Source organism: Coregonus lavaretus, assembly GCF_964263955.1.
Source record: "Coregonus lavaretus genome assembly, contig: HAP1_SCAFFOLD_8858, whole genome shotgun sequence".
In the NCBI taxonomy this organism is placed as follows: domain Eukaryota; kingdom Metazoa; phylum Chordata; class Actinopteri; order Salmoniformes; family Salmonidae; genus Coregonus; species Coregonus lavaretus.
The window spans coordinates 1,204-18,564 of NW_028165583.1; the positions used below are offsets into that span (position 1 = coordinate 1,204).

The window sequence follows — 17,361 nt, forward strand, 5'->3', positions numbered from 1 at the left end:
GTTACCCGGACTACCTGCATTTACCCTTTTTTGCACCAACTCTCTTGCACTGACTATACACACACACTGGACTCTACCCACACACTCACACATACTTACACTGACACCCCAACACACACACACTACATACGCCCACACACACATAACATGCACACACATGCATACTGACGCCACACACTCACACACACTTTCACACATACGCTGCTGCTACTATCTATCTAGTTGCCTAGTCACTTTACCCCTACCTATATATACAGCACATAGCTACCTCAATTACCTCGTACCCCTGCACATCAACTCGGTACTGGTATTCCCTGTAAATAGCCCACTGTCTTTTTATTCCTCGTGTCTCTATTTTTATTTTATCTTTAACTCTGCATTGTTGGAAATCGACCCGTAAGTTAGCATTTCACTGTTAGTCTACACCTGTTGTCTACGAAGCATGTGACATATAAAAATGTGATTTGATTTGATAAATGACAGATTTACAGTCAGGCTGGACTTATGATTGGTCAGTGCTTTTCCATGAGCGCTGTGATTGGTCTTACTCAATTTGAGGTCTGGGCTGAGGCATGAGATGAGTCTCCTGTGGTTTTCAGTTCAGAGTTCTCTGATACAGATGATAGACACAGATGTGCGTTTTCTCCTGTCACTAAGGACATCTCTGTACAGAGTCCAGGAGGTCTGAGGAGGATGCCCCCTGCTGGTCTTAGAGGTATCTTCCTCTAAGGGAAAATACCAAAAACGTGAGCACATAAGTGTTAGTACTCCATGACAGCTTGTAGCCTACTTACTAGGTAGTTACAGGGTAATTGCTTACTGTCAGATTGCAATATTGCAAATGACAAACAGGACGATGGACAGCTGAATTCCTTTCTTTCTTTTAAACATTTTACTTTATATTTTCAATACATGACAGTCACCAACAACAACAACACAAAACATACAACATATACACAAAATACATACCACAAAACCACAGTGATAGTCATTCAAAATAAAACATCTTAAGACATTTTACTTCCCTTCCCTGAAATCTGCAAGAGCCAGTCTGTTAGCCACAGTGTCCGGTCCAAGCCCAGCCCCCAACTCCTATTGTGTCTTTGCAAGGAATTTGAAAGATTGTTCAAACTCCTCCGAAACTAATTTTCGTTCTAACTCCTTCAGGCTTTCTAACCTCTTGGTCTATGGAAGTTGCAGTGCGAACGACCAGACACTTAGCATTGTATAACATCCTCCCACCTTGGTGATAGAGTGCAGTGAGGAAGCCCAGGCGGTCATTGCCATGGAACAGGGCCTTCTCAATCTCCATCTCTCTGCGGGACAGGGGTCGGCTGGCTGAGAAGCGCTGTGGATTGGACATGAGCTCTGCCCGAGCCGCCATCTTGTCCTGGATCACCTGCAGACGCTGCTGCCACTCCCCGGGGGCACACACACCCCGTGACCCTGTAGGACAGAACACACAACATGGCTGCCTGTAGCACACACCCCACGGCCCTGAACCACACACACACAGCTGCCTAATTGACCATGTTGATTGGAGTGAAAATAGATTTTATCTCAATGAGACTAACCGGTAATACAGGTGGAATAATAATAGCATCCTTTTATCAGTAAGTATTGAAGTAAATATAGTTGAGGAAAGTTACACCCTCATCTCTTACAGTTTGGATGGATGCCTGAGTCAGAAAATCAATATCAGGCTACACCACCAAGAGGTTTTCGTGTCTGACAACACACTCATAGTTGATCAGTCAGTCAATATCACTAACTTTTTGACATTGTTTTCTTTAAATACAGGCTCTGTATTCCTTCTCAGGAGGTGTAATTGATAACCACAACCACACACATTGTCTCTATACATAAAACATATTGTCATTATATCCAGCAGCTGGCAAAACCAGTGGGCAGAACTGGTTATTACAATCTGGTTGTAGAGACATCATTTCAACCAGTTTTGCCCACTGTCTGGGAAGCAACAATCACCTTCTCTTCACTATTATTACCCATTATTCCTCCTTTGCGGGTGTCCAACTGTACTGTCCCTGGTAGTAAATGGCATAACTATATAAATAAAGAACATTCACCTTCTCAGTGTTATCTGGCTGGTCTCTGGGGAACCACAGTTCTATCTCCAGGTCTGCCCCAGCTCCCTAAGACTGGCCAGCTCCCTCCCCCCGTCCTGGTGAGCCTGGAACTGGGATATACCCCTCACCCAGGCAGCCTATCCCCAAAGGCTTGTACAGCGCTGCAGGGGCAAAACACTTCCTCTTGGCAACACATCTGGGACAACACATGAGAGGTCTCTAAGTCTATGTAGTCTCTCTGAATGTGGTCTGAATGTAGAGAATGACAATTCATGTAGAAAGTACATAATGACATTTCGTTTTGGGAGCAGCAATACTTAATCATTTAGTTCTTATGCCTTGCTCGTTTCAGGTGGAATACAAGAGTCGATCAGGTAAAATATGAGAGTTGAGGAATTCTCATATTATTCTCTGACTTTCAGCCATTGTTTAATTCATGGGTTGGGTTAAGTCAAATTATGCAGTGAGTTGACAAGTTCATGTGTCTAGACGTTGACAAATCATTGGCTGGCTGTCCTTTGGTGAAATGTACTGGAATGCACTGGGGAATGTAGACCCTCCTCTGAGGTCAGTCCAGACCTAGGGAGTACTAAGAATATGTAAATAGTGTGGCTGTTGCAAACTTGCTATTGTAATGCTGTATCAGAAAAGAAACAGTTGGATGAGGTGAGTGTCTCCCCTACTATGTAAAGCACTTTGAGCTTTAAGTTGGTAGAAAAGAGCTATAGAAATCCAAATCAAATTATTATTATGTATTACTATTGTATGTAAACTGTGTGGTTGATGCTATTGTAATTGTCTGTGTGTGTGGAGGCTCACCTGTCTATATTGACGTCCGTGTCTAGCTGCTGTAGGAGGAGACTGTGGATCGGTCTCTGTCCCTCTGTCTCCTGTTCTTCACACATATGACAGGTCATACTGTAACACACACACACACACACACACACACACACACACACACACACACACACACACACACAACACACACACACACACACACACACACACACACACACACACACACACACACACACACACACAAACAAGCAAGCAAAAAGTATATACATTGGTCTCATACACATTACTCTATACATTTTCATTAAATATCCACCTGTTTTTAGCAACCCATTTCAAAGGGGCTGTTATCATTAGAGTAGCTAACTAGCTAACGTTAGTGCATCGCATTCCAGCTACACAATGTTAGTAATTCTGGTGACAGACAGCTATTGGCTACACGATTATATAAACACTTCATATATGCATGCATATCACAGAGTAAACTGTTTTAAAAAACGCAGTAAATCAATGTAATGTGAGCTTGTCAGCAGAGAACGTTGTTTACCGTCGCATGTTTCCGTTTTGTTCTCCTGTAGGAGGAGTTTGGGACACAGCGCGGAATTATGGGAAATGTAGTGAAATTCTGATAGCTCAATTTCACAGACTCCAGAGGGAATTATCGTTCAATCTATAATAATGGCATTTAAAGTGAGTTAATGGAAGAGAATTCTCACATAGCTGTGCCTTGGGTTTAGTGTAGAAAGTCTACAAAGGTAGGTTAAGCCAGATCCTGAAATGTTTCCAGTTGTTGCACTAAAAGGAAAAAACGTTGTTCAGTTATGTATTGTCAGCATTGACAGTAATAGAATTGTAATAGAATTTTAGCTGTTGAAACCATAGACAATGTGGTTGAAACAACTATGTTGGATCAACACTCAAATCAAATCTAATCAAATCAAAATTGTACTGGTCACATATACATATTTAGCAGATGTTATTGCGGATGTAGCGAAATGCTTGTTGATAAAACAGTTGTGAAGTGAGAATTCATCTTAATGACACATTTACCTAATAGTCATCTTATGAATACCTATAAAGTAGAGGGTGAATTGGCTATACAATATTGGAGGACACCTTTTTAACACATGTTTTGTTGTGAAAGGGCTCCCAGAATGTAGATATTTTTTAGGAAAAGATGTCAAAACATTTTCATTTGTTTTCATACTGGTCAATATCTTCTATTATAGATAATATTGGCACTGTACTGATCATAAATGTACAGTAGTAATTTGGGCACCTACACTATCCCTTTAAGAAAAAGATTTTCTAGGAACCACACCCTTCTGACGTCATGACAGAGACCACACCCTTCCCACGTCATGACAGAGGGTGTGGTTGAGAAGCCATCCTCCCCTCCCCTTACACCAGCATTTACAGAATGTTCAGAATGTAATAACACATTAATTAATGTATTTTTGGACCGGTCTTTCTTGAGTTGCATTGAATACATGTTCCAAGTTAGTTAATAAGAGACATTGCAATATTCAGGTGTGCCATATCAATTTGCCTCATAGACATCTGCTACAACTTACTTTACATCATTAGGTTGACATGTGTGTGTGTGCCTTTACAGAAGCTATGACGGCGAAATGCATGCACATTTAGTGTGTGGTTTTGGGGGATAGTTTCGCGTTGCTGCAGGCTCGGGTAGGTCTGGTCTGTGGCTGGCTGTTCAGTTTCTGATTGACAGGGTTGAGGGGTGGAGACGCAGGGTGGGGTCACAAGCAGGGAGAGGCGGAGGAGAAACGAAGAGAGAGAGCCCAACCCTGTACACGGCAACAACACACCGAGAGAGAGAGAGACTTTACTGGTGAAGGAAAGAGGAATAGTCGACGCCGTGGATATGATCTAAAATAATATCCGAAGAGGCAAACAATACAACTTTCTCCCAAATAGCAAATTGATTCGAAAGGTGGAAAACTGCCAAAAAGATTACTATTATTCAAATTCACCCCACCCGATCGACCCCCCCTCTACTCCACCCCTTCACCGCTGCACCCTAGCTACCGAGATGCACACCGAGACTCGAAGCAAGAAAGTAAGTCTGTCTTGACCATTATTGACTTTGCCCTGTCCAGCAAACTGCTATCGGCAGATATTTAAATGAGTTTACATTGTCAGTTCAACATGTGCCAATTTAAAGAATTGGAGAGTGTCTTACAAGGGGGAAGGCATATGTAGGAAGCTTGACTGTTACATTCAGTTAGCTTGGTAGTTGACCAACTACTAGGCAACGGTACTGATAATAATAGCATGCTAGCTAGCTAGGTGACTGACGCAGGCTACTGAGAGCTAGAGGTGGAGAGTCGAATCGATTCCTCGACTCCCGGTGTCGACTCCCATTTCTGGGTGTCAAGCTTCGATTCTGTTAGGAATCGACTCCTAAGATTCAGTATTTTTGCAACGGAGGAATCGACAACTAAGATTTAGTATTTTTGCAATGGAGGAGACTTTTGCCGTAGGCTACTTCCAAGAAGCCAAACTCTGGCATCTTTCACAGCAAAGAAAGAGGTTTGATAGCTCCGACAATCGACCGCAGACAGTGATGTTGCCTCTCTCTCCCTCTCTCTTAGTAACTGTTCTCTCCTCTGTAAACGTTAACAATTAACGTGCATGCAAATGACTGGAACGGGTTAACTATACATGCCTTCTCGGGTAACTGTCTCTCTCTCTCATTCCCTCTCTCTGCGAGCTTTGGGGTCCAGGTTTTTTAAAGTGCACTGTGATCTATGTGAGCGAATGAGGCAGGAAGGAAACGCAGGAACTGCAGCTAGTACATAGAGATAGATAGAGATCTCAAGATGGGTATAACCCCTTTTAGCATGGACATTGCCATTGAGGGCTTCGACGATTCAACTGGGTGAGGATTCCTATGGGTTGGGAGAGATCAGATAATGATCAGAGCATTGTCTTCTTCTTCAAATTGGGTTGACTATGGCTTTAAGCTATATCACTGCCATCTAGTGGTCACAATAGATGCGTGACACAATATTTGGTTGTGGACTCCAGTACTGCAGGTGGTGGTAAATCACCAATATTAGCTTTACACTTTTTTCAAACACAAAATAAGAAAAATGACTTCTTCAAAATGGAGACGGACTCAATGGTGCTGCCCATGCCTCCACAGCCCCCATAATGGCACAGATACAAAGATGAGATCTCTATCTATCTCTATGAGCTAGTAGGACACGTCTTAGTTCCTTAAAGGGACAGTAGCGCTCGCTCACATCCCAACCCAGGGAACGAGCCAGGTGTAGGCCTATTGCTTCGAGCGACACTGTACACGCATCCGGCCTGCCGCATCTCGTGCACAGAACTTTACATCATTTGGAAGCCTGCTGTAAATGTTTTGGTACAGCCGTCAGGTACAGTAGCAAAGGGTCAGAGTGCAAGACACATATTCAGCCTCAACCAGGGACAGGAAAGGAAACCCATCCTTCAAGCTTGTCTGGGGTGTCAAGACTTTTCATCATTCACAAGATCGTTATCCTTCAACAGCAATATCAATAAGGGTTTCATTATGCATTACAAATTAAATAGATAGCCTACTGATCTATCATCATGTTGACAAAAATGATGCATTATCTCTGAGAGGCCTCCGCATTTCTTTTGGCCTCAGTTATTGTTTTTCTCTAAGCATGACACAAATCCATTTCTTATCATATCTGTAGTCAGTGTAGTTGCCTTATTATGATGATTGACAGTTTCATGCTGTAATGAAACATGAATCGTATGTCGTCACTCGTCAGTGCTACACAAGAGATACAGACCACACTCCTTTTCCTGTGTGTTTGTGTGTGTGCAAGCGTGCGTCTTTGTGTGTGTGCTCGTCTGCGGGTATGCGTCTCTCTCTCTGTGTGTGTGTGTCTGTGTGCGAGTTTGGCTTGTATACGCCTCTGTATATGTGTGTGTGTGTGTGCATGGCATGGATTAGGCCAGCTCTGAAGGTGTAATCTATAAGCAGGGCCTATTACACATTCCTATGCAGGGCAGCAGCAGCCTCAGTAGGCCTAATGGTTGTGAGCACAGCTCTGTGGAGGGAGAGGCCCAGTCATTTGGAGGCCGGTAGTGTGTGTCTGTCTTGTTTCTGTTTGTTTGTGTGTGTCTGTGTATGTTTCTGTGTGTGTACGCGCGGCTCAGCCCAGGGTGTGCCAGACGGTAGGCAATGATTAACAGGGGATAGATACACTTTGCTCAAACTGGTTAAATGCGGGACGGGAGACGAAGGCAGCCATCTCCTGTGTGTGTTTTTTCTGGCCACAGAGTAACCCACCCTAGGGAGGTGTCTGTCAGGGTGACATGGTGACATAAGGGACACACAGTGACTGGTGGTGCCAAGGTGCTTCATGTTGTGGTGGTATTGGCTTAGGTCATCTAGGCCTGATCCTGACCGTTTCTGCATTCAAGCATGCCAAATTGTCAACTTACCAAATAAAACATTGACAAGTTGACTAAGGCAGAAACAGACTGGCACCCAGGCTAGGAGCAGTGGCCCCTTTCGGGCTTCAGCTTGTTTGGGATTTGAGACAGGAGTGGGCCCTGTACTATTACAGGGTTGTAGCACGTAGAGCATGATATTTGAGGCGGAGGGGATTCATTGGTGAGGGTGTCACAACAGGGGGTAAAGAGAGGTGAGGTGACCCTGACTTGGCAGACTGGGGGCATTAGCTGACTTTGGGGTAGCCAGTCACGTGGGTATGAGCTGGGTGGGGAGACAGGGTGGATGGTGTCACAGGGGTATTAGTTTGGAAGGAAGGGAAGAACAGGAGGGTGGGGTTGGGGTGGTGCCATAGGGGTATTAGCTTTGGAGGACAGGAGAGGTGGGGCGATGGTAAGGGGGGTGTAATGCGTGTCACTAGGGCTGGCACAATTACCGTATAGGCCTAACTGTGTAACGGAAGGTTATGGCTGAAGACCTTCATGAACATAAAATGACCGTCATAACCGTAAAGGATAATAATTGTGTACAGTGCATTCGGAAAGTATTCAGACCCCTTGACTTTTTCCACATTATGTTACGTTACAGCCATATTTAATTTAATACAAATGTTCCTCATCAATCTACACACAATACCCCATAATGATGAAGCGAAAACAAGTTTTTCCAAAGTTTTGCAAATTTAGTAAAAATAAAAAACAGAAATAAGTATTCAGACCCTTTCCTATGAGACTCGAAATTGAGCTCAGGTGCATCCTGTTACCATTGATCTTCCATGAGATGTTTCTACAACTTGATTGGAGTCCACTTGTGGTAAATTCAATTGATTGGACATGATTTGGAAAGGCACACACCTGTCTATATAAGGTCCAACAGTTGACAGTGCATGTCAAAAACCCAGCCAAGAGGTCGAAGGAATTGTCTGTAGAGCTCCGAGACAGGATTGTGTCGAGGCACAGATCTGGGGAAGTGTACCAAAAAATGTCTGCAGCATTGAAGGTCCCCAAGAACACAGTGGCCTCCATCATTCTTAAATGGAAGAAGTTTGGAACCACCAAGACTCTTCCTAGAGCAATCGGGGGAGAAGGCCTTGGTCAGGGAGGTAACCAAGAACCCGATGGTTACTCTGACAGAGCTCCAGAGTTCCTCTGTATAGATGGGAGAACCTTCCAGAAGGAAACCATCTCTGCAGCACTCCACCAATCAGGCTATGGTAGAGTGGCCAGACGGAAGCCACTCCTCAGTAAAAGGCACATAACAGCCCGCTTGGAGTTTGCCAAAAGGCAGCTAAAGACTCTCAGACCATGAGAAACAAGATTCTCTAGTCTGATGAAACCAAGTTTGAACTCTTTGGCCTGAATGCCAAGCGTCATGTCTGGAGGAAACCTGGTGCCATCCCTACGGTGAAGCATGGTGGTGGCAGCATCATCATGCTGTGGGGATGTTTTTCAGTGGCAGGGACTGGGAGACTAGTCAGGGTCGAGGGAAAGATGAACGGAGCAAAATACAGAGCGATCCTGATGAAAACTTGCTCCAGAGCGCTCGGGACTTAAGACTGGGGCGAAGGTTCACCTTCCAACAGGACAACAACCCTAAGCACACAGCCAACACAACGCAGTAGTGGCTTCGGGACAAGTCTCTGAATGTCCTTGAGTGGCCCAGCCAGAGCCCGGACTTGAACCCGATCGAACATCTCTGGAGAGACCTGAAAATAGCTGTGCAGCGGCGCACCCCATCCATCATGGCATAGCTTGAGAGGATCTGCAGAGAAGAATGGGAGAAACTCGCCAAATACATGTGTGTCAAGCTTGTAGCGTCATACCCAAGAAGACTCGAGGCTGTATTCACTGCCAAAGGTGCTTCAACAAAGTACTGAGTAAAGGGTCTGAATACTTATGTAAATGTGATATTTCAGTTTTAGATTTTTTATAATTTAGCTAAAATGTCTAAAAACCTGTGTTTGCTTTGTCATTATGGAGTATTGTGTGTAGATTAATGACAGGGATTTTTTTTTTTCTCATCAATTTTAGAATACGGCTGTAACGTAACAAAATGTGGAAAAAGTCAAGGGATCTAAATACTTTCCGAATGCACTGTAGACGGCAAAAATAAGGCTACATAACCTTTTACCAGCCGCACCGTTTTACACTTCATATGGCCTGCTTAAGGTCTAATGAACGAAAGCCTGAATTCATGTAATAAATAACTGATAATTAACTGAATTATCAAAAACAAATAGTCCTAACTACTTACACTTTGTCCAGGCTGTGGTTTGAATACTTATGTAAATAAGGTATTTCTGTTTTTTATTTTTAATAAATTTGCAAAACTTTCTTGGCAGAATGAGCTCTAGTTTGTATGAACATCTTTTTAAAAACCATCAACAAAAAAATTCATTTTTTAATGATAAAGGAAATATATATTATATATACAATATACAGCTCTGGAAAAAATTAAGAGATCACTGCAAATTGTTCTTAAATCTGCATCTCTACATGTATGACAGCCATTCCATTCCAGTGTCTGTTGAATTCCAACACAGGCACACCACATTCTACTGAATTAGGTACTGATTAGGTGATCATCTGAACCAAATCTTATTTAACGAGGAAAAGTATAAAAACCACTGCTGTGGTCATCACTTTCCTCTTGCAATAGGACCAGCTGGATGGCAAAAACAGTGCTAATAGTACCTCAAAAGTAATATTAATCAAAAAATAACTAGTGACCATGCCAAAAGAGTTGAAAAGGAAAGTTTTGAGTGAGGAAAAGAAGGGTTAAATTCTGGCTTTACTGGCAGAGGGATACAGTGAGCGTCAGGTTGCTTCCATCCTTAAAATTTCAAAGACGGCGGTTCATAAGAACAAGGTCAAGCAGCAGATATTGGGGACAGCAAAGCTACAGACCGGCAGAGGGCGAAAATGACTCTCTACTGACCGGGATGACCGCCAACTAATTTGAATGTCACTCAACAACCGTAGGATGACATCAAGTGACCTACAAAAAGAATGGCAAACGGCAGCTGGGGTGAAGTGCACGGCGAGGACGGTTCGAAACAGGCTCCTAGGGGCTGGGCTGAAGTTGTGCAAAGCTAGAAAAAAAACCTTCATCAATGAGAAGCAAAGAAGAGCCAGGCTGAGGTTTGCATAAGACCATAAGGATTGGACCGTAGAGGACTGGAGTAAGGTCATCTTCTCTGATGAGTCCAATTTTCAGCTTTGCCCCAACACCTGGTCGTCTAATGGTTAGACGGAGACCTGGAGAGGCCTACAAGCCACAGTGTCTCGCACTCACTGTGACATTTGGTGGAGGATCGGTGATGATCTGGGGGTGCTTCAACAAGGCTGGAATCGGGCAGATTTGTCTTTGTGAAGGACGCATGAATCAAGCCACGTACAAGGTTGTCCTGGAAGAAAACGTGCTTCCTTTTGCTCTGACATTGGTCCCCAACTCTGAGGAATGGTTTTTCCAGCAGGACAATGCGCCATGCCACACAGCCAGGTCAGTCACGGTGTGGATGGAGGACCACCAGATCAAGACCCTGTCATGGCCATCCTAATCTCCAGACCTGAACCCCATTGAAAACTTCTGGAATGTGATCAAGAGGAAGATGGATGGTCACAAGCCATCAAACAAAGCCGAGCTGCTTGAATTTTTGCGCCAGGAGTGGCATAATGTCACCCAACATCAATGTGAAAGACTGGTGGAGAGCATGCCAAGACGCATGAAAGCTGTGATTGAAAATCAGGGTTATTCCACCAAATATTAATTTCTGAACTCTTCCTAAGTTAAAACATAAGTATTGTGTTGTTTAAAAATAATAATAATAATAAATAATATGCCATTTAGCAGACGCTTTTATCCAAAGCGACTTACAGTCATGCGTGCATACATTTTTTTGTATGGGTGGTCCCGGGGATCGAACCCACTACCTTGGCGTTACAAGCACCGTGCTCTACCAGCTGAGCTACAGAGGACCACCCTGTGGAAAAATGAACATGAACTTATTTTCTTTGCATTATTCGAGGTCTGACAACACTGCATCTTTTTTGTTATTTTGACCAGTTGTCATTTTCTGCAAATAAATGCTCTAAATGACAATATTTTTGTTTGGAATTTGGGAGAAATGTTGTCAGTAGTTTATAGAATAAAACAAAAATGTTAATTTCACCCAAACACATACCTATAAATAGTAAAACCAGAGAAATGTATATTTTTGCAGTGGTCTCTTAATTATTTCCAGAGCGGTATGTTATCTATGTAGTTTCTATATTTGTGATTTTTTTTTTGGCAACCGCCAACCACAGGAGGAGCCCACTCTCAATGAGTGTATTTATTTAACCATTATTTAACTAGGCAAGTCAGTTAAGAACAAATTCTTATTTACAATGACGGCTTACTTGTAAAGCCCCTGCGGCCAAACCCTCCCCTAACCCGGACGATGCTGGGCCAATTGTGCTCCACCCTATGGGACTCCCGATCATGATATAGCCCGGGATCAAACCCGGGTCTGTATTGACACCTCTAGCACTGCGATGCAGTGCCTTAGACCGCTGCACCACTCTGGAACCAGCCTGCTGCTGCCTTCTGCTGCTCTGCTAATCATCAGATGGGGGAGGAGAGGCGGTAGGGGGCCCACATGGTAACTGATTAATACATTTACATTTTAGTCATTTAGCAGACGCTCTTATCCAGAGCGACTTACAGGAGCAATTAGGGTTAAGTTCCTTGCTTAAGGGCACATCGACAGATTTTTCACCTAGTTGGCTCGGGGATTAGAACCAGCGACCTTTAGTTTACTGGCACAACGCTCTTACCCACTAAGCTTACTGAGTCCGCTCTCAATTAGTGTATTTATTTAACCATTATTTCACTAATAAAAAATTAAACTGCATAATACACTGAACAAAAATATAAATGCAACATGCAACAATTTCAAAGACTTTACTGAGTTACAGTTCATATAAGGAAATCAGTCAATTGAAATAAATTAATTATGCCCTAATTTATGGATTTCACATTACTGGGAATACAGATATGCATCTGTTGGTCACAGATACCTGAAAAAAAAGTAGCAGCGTGGATCAGAAAACCAGTCAGTATCTGGTGTGACCACCATTTGCCTCATGCAGCGCAACACATCTCCTTCGCATAGAGTTGATCCGGCTGTTGATTGTGGCCTGTGGAATGTTGTCCCACTCCTCTTCAATGGTTGTGCAAAGTTTCTGGATATTGGCGGGAATTGCAACATGCTGTTGTACACATCGATTCAGAGCATCCCAAACATGCTCAATGGGTGACATGTCTGGTGAGTATGCAGGCTATGGAAGAACTGGGACATTTTCAACTTCCAGGAATTGTGTACAGATCCTTGCGACATGGGGCCGTGCATTATCATGCTGAAACATGAGGTGATGGATGAATGGCACGACAATTGGCCTCAGGATCTCGTTACGGTATCTGTGCATTCAAATTGCCTAGATAAAATGCAATTGTGTTCGTTTTTCGTAGCTAATGCCTGCCTGTACCATAACCCCACTGCCACCATGGGGCACTCTGTTCACAACGTTGGCATCAGCAAACCTATTGCCCACACGATGCCATACAGGCTGTCTGCCATCTGCCCAGTACAGTTGAAATCGGGATTCATTCGTGAAGTGCACACTTCTCCAGCGTGCCAGTGGCCATCGAAGGTGAGCATTTGCCCACTGAAGTCGGTTATGATGCCGAACTGCAGTCAGATGAAGACCCTGGTGAGGACGACAAGTTTCTGACAGTTTGTGCAGAAATTCTTCGGTTTTTCAAACCCACAGTGGGTCATCAGCTGTCCGAGTGGCTGGTGTCAGACGATCCCGCAGGTGAAGAAGCTGGATGTGGAGGTCCTGGCTGGCGTGGTCTGCGGTTGTGAGGCCGGTTGGACATACTGCCAAATTCTCTAAAACAATGTTGCAGGTGGCTTATGGTAGAGAAATTAACATTACATTCTCTGGCAATAGCTCTGGTGGACATTCCTGCAGTCAGCATGCCAATTGCATTGTATTGTGTGACAAAACTGCACATTTTATAGTTGCCTTTTATTGCCCCCAGCACAAGGTGCACCTGTGTAATGATCAAGCTGTTTAATCAGCTTCTTGATATGCCACACCTGTCAGGTGGATGGATTATCTTGGCAAAGAAGAAATGCTCACTAACAGGGATGTAAACACATTTTTTAAAAATAACTCTGGATTTAAGTTTTATCACAAGCACATACAGGTATCTGCCAAAATAAAGGAAACCCCAACATCAAGTGTCTTAAAAGGGTGTTGGGCCACCACGAGCTTCCAGAACAGCTTGAATATGCCTTGGCATAGATTTTACATGTGGACCTAAACCATGCCAGGAAAATGCACCATAACATAGACTTTGTATATCTGTTACCTTTATTTTGGCAGTTACTGGTATGCCTACAGTCGGGAAGGCTGCAGTTTGGGCAGCATGCCCGTCAAATATACAGCTTGTTGTGTTGTGGCCATTGACATATAGTCCATAGAAGGGTATTGGAACCTCTTACCCTGGCAATGTGATTGTTAAACTCATGGGTACACTAGCAATGGGTGCCTGTCCTGGCTTGAATGGCAACTGCCATCTATAGATTATATTTGTACGGTTGGATTTCAAAATACAATCGTGGGAAAAACGTAGTTTGGAAACCAATAGAAACAATGTTTTCTAATTTTTTTGCAAACAGCAACACTGTTTTTCAAAGTAGCTCATCTGCCATCTAAGTGATCTCTGATTTGTTAATCGAGCCCTGGTTAGCTTAGTAGACCCCCCCCCCCCACCCCGCTCTGGACCAGAATTAGGCTCTCTCTCCACTACCTATTGTTCCTGCAGTGAGGATTCAACATCTTCATCGAATGTTTTCAGAGTTTATCTGGAGATAATCACCAAAAAGCAGTTGTAGCCTACCAGTATGCAAATTAGGTAGCCAAATGAAAGGCTCTTTCACCGATGCGATTCAGTTCCTGATCCGTTCAAAAAGAGCCGTTCGTTCCCGAACAACTCATCACTGATGAGTCACTTTATCGGTCACTGGCAAGTCTCGACATAGGAAAATGCAAACAAGATCTTGGTTTACTTGTCCCGATGCGATACCATGGAGATACTGTATAACTGCATTGTATGATTTATGAATAGCAAAGGGATATAGGAGATTGACTTTATTCAGTCAGTTCAACACTTTTTATAAACTAGTCAACACTTGCTGTTCGGTCGTCAATCAAAGCACAGTAAATAGCCTATGCACCCCGACTCTGTGGCAGGCTATATGAAAGTTGAAACACACAAAAGAAAATGAATGAATGTGCCACAAAACAATTAAGTCAATTAAACTCATCGTAACCACTTACATTACATGGTACATTCACTCACAGGAGTGATGAAGAAGCATCACGCTCTCTCCCGCTTCCGTGAAAAGAAATGTGACTGCAGCCAACCACATCGCACAAAAATAACACAGGTACCGAGAGGCGGGACAGACCGCAGACTGAAAAACCAGCAGTGTTTCCCTGTCATAGCTCGCTTTGTGACTGACAGGCGCCTGTCCTATCAATAGATCACTAGAAGATGCATATCGTTCATTTGAGCAGGAGAAAGCTATGCAGACTTTTAAATGGGGGGGAAAAAAAGCTTGAAGTGGAAAATGTAGCCGGCCGACACTGAGTCTATTATCGGCTGTTTATGCGCTTAGGGAAAACACTGATGATAGGGCTGGGGCTGGGTTATAGGGCCGAGACTGTGAGTAGAAGCAGTCAAGCAGAGGTGCTGTCAGAGACCACAGGCACGCCACCCTCTCCCTCTTATTTCTGCCCCTCCCTCAACCAGCCTCCCCCTGCCCAACATGGAGAGGAGTGGAGGATTGGAGATGTAGAACGAGCTCTGCCTGGAAAATAACTCCCCAACACTCTTGCCTCCTATAACAAGGATCAGCTAGCTGCTATAGCCTAACCCTGCAGCCACCATCTAGGAATGCATACTCCAGTACTCTCTGTCTCTGAGTCTCTGGCTCACTGGGTACATCCCAAATGGCACCCTATTCCCTATATGGTGCACTACTTTTGACCTGAGCCCTATGGGCCCTGCTAAAAATTGGATTTGTCACACGGGGACACATCCTCTGTTGAGGTGTGAAGACGAGCCACAGCTATTCTCTCACCTCTACCTTTCTGTCAGAAGTGTCAGGACTCATATGCGTGTCAACCTGCTCACTGTGACACTGGTTTCAGCTAAAGTAGCTCCTCTCAGAGAAGATGCATTCTTGACTCTGTATGCAGTATGAGGTGGTGTGAGTGGCAGAGTAAATGAGGAAAAGAGAGGGGGACAGAGGAAGGGAGGGAAAGAAAGAGGGAACAGGGAATGTATGGTTCTGTCAGGGTTACACACGCACGCATGCACACACAGACCGAAGTGTGTGTGAAGAGTGGGGTTTGTGTATTCTCATGTCTGATAAGGATAGAGAGGGTACGCTAAGCCCGTCTTTTTATGGTGGACTAACACTCAGTGATAAAACATTAAAGGGTTCAACTCTACTACCACAAGGGCTGCGTCCCAAATTGCCTCCTATTTCCTTTAGTGCACTACTTTTGACCTGAGCCCTATACTACGAATCAGGTTTGAGGAGTTACGGAGGTAACGTTGGTCAACTCTAAATTCAACTCGGGATAAACGGTACTACGAAAGTGGCTCACGAATCCTTCAGAACTAACCTGCTCCGTGGCAGGCTAACTCAGGGCTAACTCCATTTACCCTGAATGAAGTGTCTGAGCTGGGAGTTGAGGTCCAATGAAATCAGATTCCCTCTCTCTCACAAAGATTGCATCATACCCTTCATTTGAGGAAGATGACTGATTTTATTTAAGTGTTTATTTGTGTGTTTAAAAAAAAAAAGAGTAATGTTAAAATGCATATCACATTATGCATTTGATAGGAGTGGGAAAAAAGGTGCTCGTACACACCAAAGACAGCATGACGATGAGTAATACAATAAAGACAGCACTTCTAAAAGTGACAAGCCTGCTAGAGTTAGCGGCTAGCTTTGGAAAACCCTGAGTAGATCTAGCTTCCTTCATAGTATACCCCTCAAGGCCCATATGGGCTCTGGTCAAGAATAGTGCACTAGACTTTTATATAGGGAATAGGGTGCCATTTGGGACAGAACTATCCCTCATCCCTGCTCTGTCTCTCTGTGCTCTGTTAGTGATTATGTGTGCCTGGGGGTCCACTCACCACCTCAGCATCAATACTCATCATGTACTGTTCATTCAGAAAGTGTTCAGACCCCTTGACTTTGTCCACATTTTGTTAGGTTACAGCCTTATTCTAAAATTGATTAAATTGTATTTTTCCCTCATCAATCTACACACAATACCCCATAATGACAAAGCAATTTTTGGAAATGTATTAAAAATAAAAAACGGAAATTACATTTACATAAGTATTCAGATCCTTTACTCAGTACTTTGTTGAAGCACCTTTGGAAGCGATTACAGCCTGGAGTGTTCTTGGGTATGACGCTACAAGCTTGGCACACCTGTATTTGGGGAATTTTTCCCATTCTTCTCTGCAGATCCTCTCAAGCTCTGTCAGGTTGGATGGCGAACGTCGCTGCACAGCTATTTTCAGGTCTCTCCAGAGATGTTCGATCGATTTTAAGTCCAGAGACTTGTCCCGAAGTCACTCCTGCATTGTCTTGTCTGTATGCTTAGGGTCGTTGTCCTGTTGGAAGGTGAACCTTCGCCCCAGTCTGAGGTCCTGAGCGCTCTGGAGCAGGTTTTCATCAAGGATCTCTCTGTACTCTGCTCAGTTCATCTTTCCCTCGATCCTGACTAGTCTCCTAGTCCCTGCAGCTGAAGAACATCCCCACCGCATGATGCTGTCATCACCATGCTTCACCGTAGAGATGGTGCCAGGTTTCCTCCAGAAGTGACGCTTGGCATTCAGGCCAAGGAGTTCAATCTT

The 17,361-nt window shown here is 43.9% G+C and overlaps 1 pseudogene across 1 annotated transcript; it reads right to left on the reverse strand.

The window, feature by feature from the left end:
• Window positions 1-1,043: 1,043 nt before the first annotated feature.
• LOC311115701 (RNA-binding protein 41-like) lies at window positions 1,044-3,454 on the reverse strand (annotated as a pseudogene). The gene is made up of 5 exons: window positions 3,430-3,454; window positions 2,907-3,005; window positions 2,088-2,283; window positions 1,652-1,703; window positions 1,044-1,446 (listed from the first exon to the last, which is right to left on the reverse strand). The product of its transcript is annotated as an RNA-binding protein 41-like (transcript).
• Window positions 3,455-17,361: the final 13,907 nt, after the last annotated feature.